The sequence below is a fragment of the Psammomys obesus genome, unplaced genomic scaffold (assembly GCF_907164565.1).
Source record: "Psammomys obesus unplaced genomic scaffold, mPsaObe1.curated_primary_1811, whole genome shotgun sequence".
Classification (NCBI taxonomy): Eukaryota; Metazoa; Chordata; class Mammalia; order Rodentia; family Muridae; genus Psammomys; species Psammomys obesus.
In genome coordinates, this window is record NW_026593286.1 from 24975721 (window position 1) to 24984982 (window position 9262).

A 9262-nucleotide genomic window follows, 5' to 3' on the forward strand; every position below is an offset into this window, starting at 1 on the left:
TACAAATAAAGCTGCTATTAACATGGTTGAATAAATGTCCTTGTGTACTTGAGCATCTTTTAGATATATGCCGAGGAGTGGTATAGCTGGCTCTTGAAGAAGCCCCATTCCGGGTTGTCTGAGAAAGCACCAGATTGATTTCCAAAGTGGTTGTACAAGTTTACATTCCCACCAGCTGTAGAAGAGAGTTCCCCTTTCTCCGCTCTTCTATATTCCTTCTTGAATGTATCAAAACTCATACTGAACAATGAGTTCTGGGTTGCAAAAGAGGATGTGCATGTGTTGTCACTTGAGTTTTTGATCTTAGCCAGTCTGATGGGTGTAAGGTGAAACCTCAGGGTGGTTTTTATTTGCATCTCCCTGATGAGTAAGGATGTTGAGCATTTCTTTAAGTGTTTCTCTGCCCTTCAATATTCCTCTATAGAGAATTCTCTGTTTAGCTCTGTACTCCATTTTTTTTTAAATTGGATTTAATTTAAATCTTTATTTGTTGCTTTTTAAATTCTTGAGTTCTTTATGTATTCTGGATAGTGATTCTATTCTTGTACTTGAGAGCCAAGAACTGAACAAAAGTGTTCAAAATTCTTGCACCTTTACAAATTTGGTGTTAAAGTTAGCACCTTATTATTCCCACACACAAATATTGCTTTTGTATTTTCATTAAGTATTTTTAAATGTCTTGAAGAAAAGGTTATACAAACAGTGCGTATGAGGTACTTATGTATATATGTGTATTTACATATACTGGAGTACAGATAGGGCCTCCTCCTGTAGGCCAGGTTGGCATGGAATCCTAGCACTTGCTGTGTCCAATTGAGCGATAAGATTACAGATGTGCATATCTTCACTGGGCTCAGAAACGGGTTCTTAAGACCAAAAAGTCATAGTTCTTAAATATGTAAACACTGTAAACAAGCATAAATTTTCATTAAAATATGAAGCTCAGTATATATTAAAAAGAAGCCACTGAATCTTGGAAGGCCTGTTTCCTTGTCAGGTGAGGATAGGTTTGGAATAGATGGTCTCTTTACATTTTTTGATTTGAACTTAAAAAGCTGTATGGTTTTTTTTTTTTTTTTTTTTGTATTTTTCGCCCCGTCTCTCTCTGTATTTTTAAATTATTATTATTTATTACAATTTATTCAATTTGTATCTTGGCTGTGGCCCCCTTCCTCGTATCCTCCCAATCCTGCCCTCCCTCTTCTTCCCCTGTATCCCTTCCCAGTCCACTGATAAGGAATGTCCTCCTCCCCTTCTATTTGACCCTAGCCTATCAGGTCTCATCAGGACTTGTTGAGTGCAGGGAATCTTATGAAAGAAGGGGGAGATAGAAAGACCTGGAGGGGAAAGGAGCTCCACAAGACCAACAGAGCCAAAAAAATCTGAGCCCTGGGGGCCCCGAAGAGAATGATACCCCAATCAAGGACCATGCATGGAGGGGACTTAAAACCCTGGCTCAAATGTAGCCCGTAGACTCAATATCCAAGTGTGGTTCCTAGGAAGGGGAGCAGGGGTTTTCTCTTGCATGAATTCAGTGGCAGGCTCACTGATCACCTCCCCCTGGACGTGCAGCCTTGCCAGGCTGCAGAGGAAGACAAAGCTGTACGTTTTGAACATTTGAAAAGTAGAATTTAGTCATTATACCAAAAGCTTCAGATGTGTAGTACCAGGAGCACAGCGACACACATTCCTGACAGTTTCTCAGAGAGTCCATGAGATGGTGCTATGTCACTGTACAATAAGTGAGATGGTGCTATGCCACTAGGTAGTGAGTTCCTATGTATCTTTCTCAAACCCTGTTGTTACAGACTCATCATAGGATGCAACGATTACTTCAAAAGCTGCTGCAGTAAAAGAAAAAAAAATCTAATTTATGAAGAAAATATTAGTGCAAAATTTTACTATTTAAATTAAAAGTTGGAATTTTTGATTAAGTGCCAGATAGCAAGCACACTAAGATTTGTGGAGTATATGTTAGTATACACCGAGAATTGTCACTATCACTTAATATAAGCTTTAAGGTGTGACTGGGATAGGATTTAGTTATTTAATACACTCATGGGGGAAAACATGTCTTTAAAACTACATTCGCTCATCCTATTAGATCGTGAGTGCTACATGTCATTGGTACCTGCCTAAATAGTCATTGTCATTAGCTGCCTGTCACTTTCCCTTCATCTCTCCCACTCTCTCTTTACATACAGCTTTGGCAAAAGTAAATGTTACTAAATTGTTCCCAGAAAGTTGCAAAAATGGAAAAATAGTAACACAAATCTTACCCGTGTGATATTTAATTTATTATTGAGTAAACAGAAGTTAGGTGACAAAAAAAAAATGGCTGACATAGATCCTATTTGGGAATTTTCTATTTTCGGAACCCAGCACTCGGGGGAAAGACTATGTTAACGTAAGTTACAAAATATTGGACGATTGTAAATATGTTTCTTAGATCTTTGATGTGAGAATTTGAGGTTTCTCCTAATTTGTACTGTAATTCTTTGCCTTTAAAAGTAATCAATACAGTCTCAGAAAAGACCCTTGTGCCCAGATTTTTTGGTTCTGTTGCTCTCCTTGTGGAGCTCCAGTCCCCTCGAGGTCTCTCTATCTCTTCCTTCTTTCATAAGATTTCCTTATGTTGCCCAAAATTTGGCTATGAGTCTCAGCATCTGCTTTAATACCCTACTGGGTAGAGTTTTTCAGAGGCCCTCTGTGGTAGGCTCCTGTTCCCTCTTTTCTTTCTCTTCCAATGTCTATCTCAATTGCCTTTCTGGAAGAGGATTGAGCATCTTACCGAGGGTCCTCCTTCTTGATTAGCTTCTTTAGGTGTACAGATTTTAGTATGATTATCCTATATTATATGTCTAATATCCATTTATAAGTGAGTATATACCCTGTGTGGTGTGTCTTTCAGCTTCTGGGATACCTCACTCAAGATGATCTTTTCTACTTCCCACCATTTGCCTACATGGTGATAACCTAGAATCCTTGCACAGATGTAGCCCATGGCAGCTCAGTCTCCAAGTGGGTACCCTAGTAAGGGGAACAGGGGTTGTCTCTGACATGAACTCAGTGACTGGCTCTTTGATCACCTCTCCCTGATGGGGGAGGGTGGGCAGCCTTACCAGGCCACAGAGGAAGATAATGCAGACAGTCCTGATGAGACCTGATGGGCTAAGATCAGAGGAAAGGGGAAGAGGACCTCCCCTATTAGTGGACTGGGGAAGGGGCATGGGAGGAGAAGAGGAAGGGAGGGCAAGTTTGGGAGCGAACGAGGGATGGGGCTTCAGCTGGGATACAAAGTGAATAAACTGTAATGAATAAAAAAATTAAAAAAATAGTAATCTGTATATATCACAACACTTCAAAACTTCTGAAGTCTTATCCTTCATCTGTAACAGTATTTAAGAAGCCAAAAATCTAAAATAAAACAGTGACTGTGTTACCATAGCTAATTATGATCAAATTCTCTGCCATGGCTTTGGCTCTATCCATTTATTAATTTTTCTCCTTAAACTGCTATTACTCACGAAATCCATAAGAGATGTAGTTCCTTTGTATGTTTTGCAAAGGTAGTAATAGATTGATGCTGGGTATTTAGCTGTAGAACCATCCATTTAAGCAGAACACTTTAATCCGTTTAAAAATAATGCATTCATTAGCTCTGTTGGATCCAGACATTGTCAGCACTATGTGAGTGCTCAGTCAATGTATTTTATTTTTCTCTGTGTATGTTTGTGTTTGTCAGTTTTTCACATTTCTTTCCTGGTAAGCTTGAAGCAAATACTGTAGCATATAAGGCAGACATTTTGGAAAGGGGAGATTTAGGCTAAGACGATACAGTTATAAGCTCTTTACAGTTCTGTGTGACAGAATGGATGATCCCCAATTGATTGCTGTAGATGAAAGGCTGCTGTCATATTACCATAGGCAGAGCCAGCTTCCTGTGTTGACAAAATATCCTTTTCTTCAGAAAACAGCATTGGAATAACCTCTTATCCGAAGTAAGCGATGGTTGGGATGGCACACTGCTCCATCATTACATTTTAAGTAATAATAGCATCTGCCATTTGCTTCTCATTGAGTAGATTAGCTAGCAAAAATGGGAATGTATGTATATGTGTATACGTATTATACTTAAGCGTCATTTCTTCTGCAGACGGAATAAAACATAAAAGTGAATAAGATTATCTGTTTTAGGCACTGTGATTTGAAATGTTTTATTGTCACTGTCTTTCAAGGATGGCTACATAAATGCATAATCAGAAGGTTAAGGTTTTTCAAGAGAAATAGAATTTATTTAAATTAAGTCTGTAGGCTGGTTGGAAAATATACACAATCTTTTTTCCCTTTTAGAGATAAAAATAATGCTGTTAATGGTAGATGTAAATAACAGTCTTCAATTACTCTTCAGTAGATTTTCCACGTTTTGCTATAGCCTCCTCTTGTTCCCATCAATGTGGAGCTGCTTTTGTATGAGTTGGCTTTGGTGGATGGGATGGTAGTAGCCATGATTCAAGCAGAGTACTGGAAAGTGCTTTTGTGGCATCTCCATCATTGCTAAGAGAAAACCACTCTGCATTGGCCAGGGATCTCAGGAGACTGAGATTGCCAAAGTGAGCAGAGTCCTGCAAGAGTTTAAGTTACGTAGAGTATAAAGGCTTTCCCTATAATCCCGGAACTAGCTCCAGGGCTGTTTGATATGCACTGTAGTGAGAAGAGCTGAAAGACATTAATCTGTAAACAATGTGTTGGTATATACTGGTTTAAACTGACACAAAACGAAATAATTCTTTCTTCATCCTTTGTTACTCATATAAGTGTTGGGCAAAAATTTGGGGTTAGTTTGAATTATGAGTGATTTTCAAATAAACTCTTATGGGTCTAAATTGGTTTGTGAACTTTTATTTCTTAGAGTTTTTTTTTTTCTTTCCCTTTACAGATTCCTTACCCAGCCATACTTTTTCTAAGAAATATTCTAAAGCTAATTCTCAGTGTTCAGCCTTTATATTTGACAAATAATACGCTTAGTAGAATTCAAAAGAAGGGTTTTCCACTGTTTGAATGACTCATTTGGCAATTTTTTATTCTGTTGTTGATTATTTTCCCAAATTAGTTTTTGAATAATCATTCCTAGTTAGCTGCAAAATAATCAAATTAAATTTCCAAGCAGGTTTATTCTGAGAATTTATTTTAACCGTATTAGAATAATGTAAATCTGTAGTGAGAACAATTGCACTTTAAGTTCTGTAGTCCTAAAGTGAACAGTGTAATGGATTACCTCCTGATTAAAAAGTGGAGGAGCACATGTACTATTCTCCAGTGCCAAACGGTCAGCCCTGAGAACGTTACACACAAGTGACATTATATAGTCTCTCTCTCTCTCTATTATATGGATATAACTCAATTATACATATATACATTACATACAATTAATGGGAAAAGGCCACAGATCTGGCATAAAGCAATGAAAAGCGTATGGGAAGGTTTAGAGGTAGGAAAGGAAAAGGAAAAGGAAAATAATGTAATTATAATCTCAAAAATAAAGGAAATAATTGTTTTGAACTAAATAGAAAACTAAAACTAGTGTTAGTGACTTCGAGAAGTTATTATAACACATGTCAATTACTACCATAGTTGGTTTCTGAACACACACACACTCCAAATTCTGAATAGAGATGTTAGCAGTATTACAGTGCTGAAGCACTGTTCCCATGAAGGTGATTTTGAACCACACAATCTGAGACCGAATGCCTTTTTGAAGACATGAGAAATTTTGCCTGATCTTCAAGGTCCTTCCACATCTCTGGGTCTCTACAAACCCTTCTAATTTACACAGTTCACTCATTGCGAACAGCTCAGAAATTAACAAAGGAACTGATACTAAGATGGAACGATGGAATGACTGGGCAAGAGAGGGCATCAAAGCTGCTTTAATCAAGTTGTTCTAGAGACATTGATGCTACTTCTAAGTGCCGAGTATGATTGCTTCACTCTTCATGCCTCCTACAGTGAGTTCTCCCCTCTTTAGCAGCATGCATACTTTGGTGAGCTGATCATGTAAGTTTTTTCTTCTCACAAGAGGTAGCATTATCATTCTGTGACACTGGCTCCGAGACTCTCATAAGTTCCTTGCTGTCTTGCTTCCTTTTGTGTTGGCTGCTCCATTGATGACAACTGCTTTTATTTTTGCCTTTCCATCAGACAGTAAATGCTTTCAGATCAGAAGTCAGTATAAGGTTTGGAACCTCACCGATCTCCTAAGAATATCTACTGAATAAAAACAAGAATCCAGTTTCTTTTGTAAAAATGAGGAGACAAAATCTGGTTAAAAGTCCTTGGTCAGCTATGACTAACTGTTGTTAACAATTGAGTAGTACTAACATTTTGTTCGAAACTAAGCTGACACCAAGATTTTGATAATTGTTTTTTTAGTTGTTGCACATGAATCTCTCTTGTATATTGAGCAACTTTCAGGTTTTTCTGAAATATTTATAGGCACAAGATTTCGTCCATTTATTGAAGTATCAATGTCCTATCTTTGAATGCATTAAAATTTTGTTTTCTTTAAAATCATTTCTAAAACCACAATAATGTATGTCATTATCTACTTATATGATCTTATAAACTTATTATGAACCTCATTTTTTGATAATGTCTTTAAGTTTGTTTTTTGTAGTTTCCATACTCTTATCAAAATTATATTAATTTCTGTTTCAGTAATTTGATATATTTTAATGGACAAATTATTTCTTACTCTTTCTAAGGGGAATTTAAGTATGAGATATTAAATGGTAGTGAACTGAGGATTACAAAGAGCCGTATCAATGTTTCTGCAATGATCATTTTTAATAACAGATTTAGTTTGACATTAATAATTTCAGGTTATAGGAATGTGTATGTCTATGTGCATTTTTTATTTTTTTTGCATTTTTATAAATATATACACATACAAATATATGCCAAGTATTTGAAGAAGAACAGGTAGGGGAACATAGGAGAATTAGGAGAGGGAAGGAAAAATGTAAATTCCAATTTAAAAAAAGTGAACAAAAAAACCCCAAAATTACAGTATGCAATTAGACAAATTGATGTGAATAAAATGTTGATTAACTCGGTGCCTCAATGCCGAAGATGGGCTACTGAAGCTTTTAGCTGGTAGTAGTTAGAGTGATAAGGGCAAACACCTACAGAAACTCAAGAGTAAATTCTTTTGGACTGAATGATTGGCAGCCAGGAAAGCTGAAGATGCTTAGTAGCTCTCTGGTATTATTGTTTTTAAGGAAAACTAACTCAAGGGAAAAAAAAAGGTTTGTCTTCTCATAATCTCAAAACTAACATATTCACCTGAGGCATGGGGGTTCTTATCTACCGCCCTTTCCACATAAGAAAAGGTGTGGGCTCAGGGTATACAGGTGTATAAACAGAGGTAACAGGCATGCACACGTTGTGTAACAGTTTCATCCAAAATTGGAACATCTAGGAGAGTCCTTAAGCAGGAAGGTAAACAGCTCAAAATAGCTTCAGAAAATCCCTGAAACTGAACAAATTAACTATGCCCCTCCCTACCCACGTAAGAAAAGCCAAGCTAGCGAAACACTTAAAGAAATGTTCAACATACTGTCCCTAGACATCAGGGAAATGCAAATCAAAACGACCCTGAGATTTCACCTTACGTCCATCAGAATGGCTAAGATCAAAAACTCAAGTGACGACACATGCTGGAGAGGATGTGGAGAAAAGGGAAACCCTCCTCCACTGCTGGTGGGAATGTAAACTTCAGCAACCACTTTGGAAACAAATCTGTCACTTCCTCAGAAAATTAGGAAGAGTGGTACCTCAAGATGCAGCTCTACCACTCTTAGGCGTATATCCAAAATATGTTCAAGTACACAACAAGGACATTTGCTCAACCATGTTCGTAGCAGCTCTATTTGTAATAGTCAGAAGCTGGAAACAACTTAGATGTCCCTCAATGGAGGAATGGATACAAAAGTTGTGGTACACAATGGAATACTACTCAGCAATTAAAAACAAGGGAATCATGAAATTTTCGTGCAAATGGTGGGAAATAGAAAAGCTCATGAGTGAGGTATCCCAGAAGCAGAAAGATGCACATGGTACATACCACTTATAAGTGGATATTAGACAAATAATATAGGATAAACATACAAAATCTATACCCCTAAGGAACCTAGAACCCTTGCACATATGTAGCCCATGGCAGCTCAGTCTCCAGGTCTCCATGTAGATTCCCTAGTAATGAGAACAGGGACTCTCTCTGACATGAACTCAGGGGCTGGCTGTTTGACTGCCACCCCCTGAGGGGGGTGCATCCTTACCTGGCCACAGAGGAAAACAATGCAGCCACACTTGATGAGACATGATAGACTAGGATCAGATGGAAGGGGAGGAGGACATCCCCTATCGGTGGACTGGTGGAAAGGCATGGGTGGAGAAGAGCGAGGGAAAGTGGGACTGGAAAGGGATGAGGGAGGGGGCTACAGTTGGGATACAAAATGAAAAAATTGTAACTAACTAACTAAATAAATAAAAAGAAGTTAAACAACGCAGATCTTAGGAAAGATGCTCCATCCTCGTTCAGAAGGACAATCTGAAGCAGGAGAAGACAGGGAATAGGACAGGAGCTTAACACAGAGGGCCTCTGAGAGAGTCTACTGATCCAGGTATTGAAGCAGAGGCTGAGACTCATAGCCAAACTTTGAGCAGAGTGCAGGGATCTTAGGAAAGAGGGGAGAAATAGAAAGAGCAGGAGGAGCTCCAAAAGGAGACCAACAGAGCCAATAAAACCTGAGCCCTGGGGTCCCCGAAGAGAATGATATCCCAACCAAATGACCACGCCTGGAGTGGACCTAAAGCCCTGGCTCAGATGTAGCCCATAGACTCACTATCCAAGTGTTGTCCCTAGTAAGGGAGCAGTGGCTTTCTCTGGCATGAACTTAGTGACAGCCTCTCTGATCACCTCCTCCTGGGGCAGGGGGATACAGCCTTGCCAGGCCACCGAGGAAGACAGTGCAACCAGTCCTGATGAGACCTGATAGGCTAGGGTCAAATAGAAGGGAGGAGGACCTCCCCTATTAATGGTCAAGGGGAGTGGCATAGGGAGAGAAGAGGGAAGGAGGATGGGATTGGGAGGAGATGGAGGAGGATTCCACAGCCAGAATACAAGTTGAATAAACTGTAATAAATGATGTGCGCACACACACACACACACACACACACACACACACACACACACACACAC

At 38.8% G+C, this 9262-nt stretch overlaps 1 pseudogene; it reads right to left on the reverse strand.

Moving 5' to 3' along the window:
- Positions 1 to 208: 208 nt before the first annotated feature.
- On the reverse strand, positions 209 to 289 carry LOC129684099 (small nucleolar RNA SNORA40; annotated as a pseudogene).
- Positions 290 to 9262: the final 8973 nt, after the last annotated feature.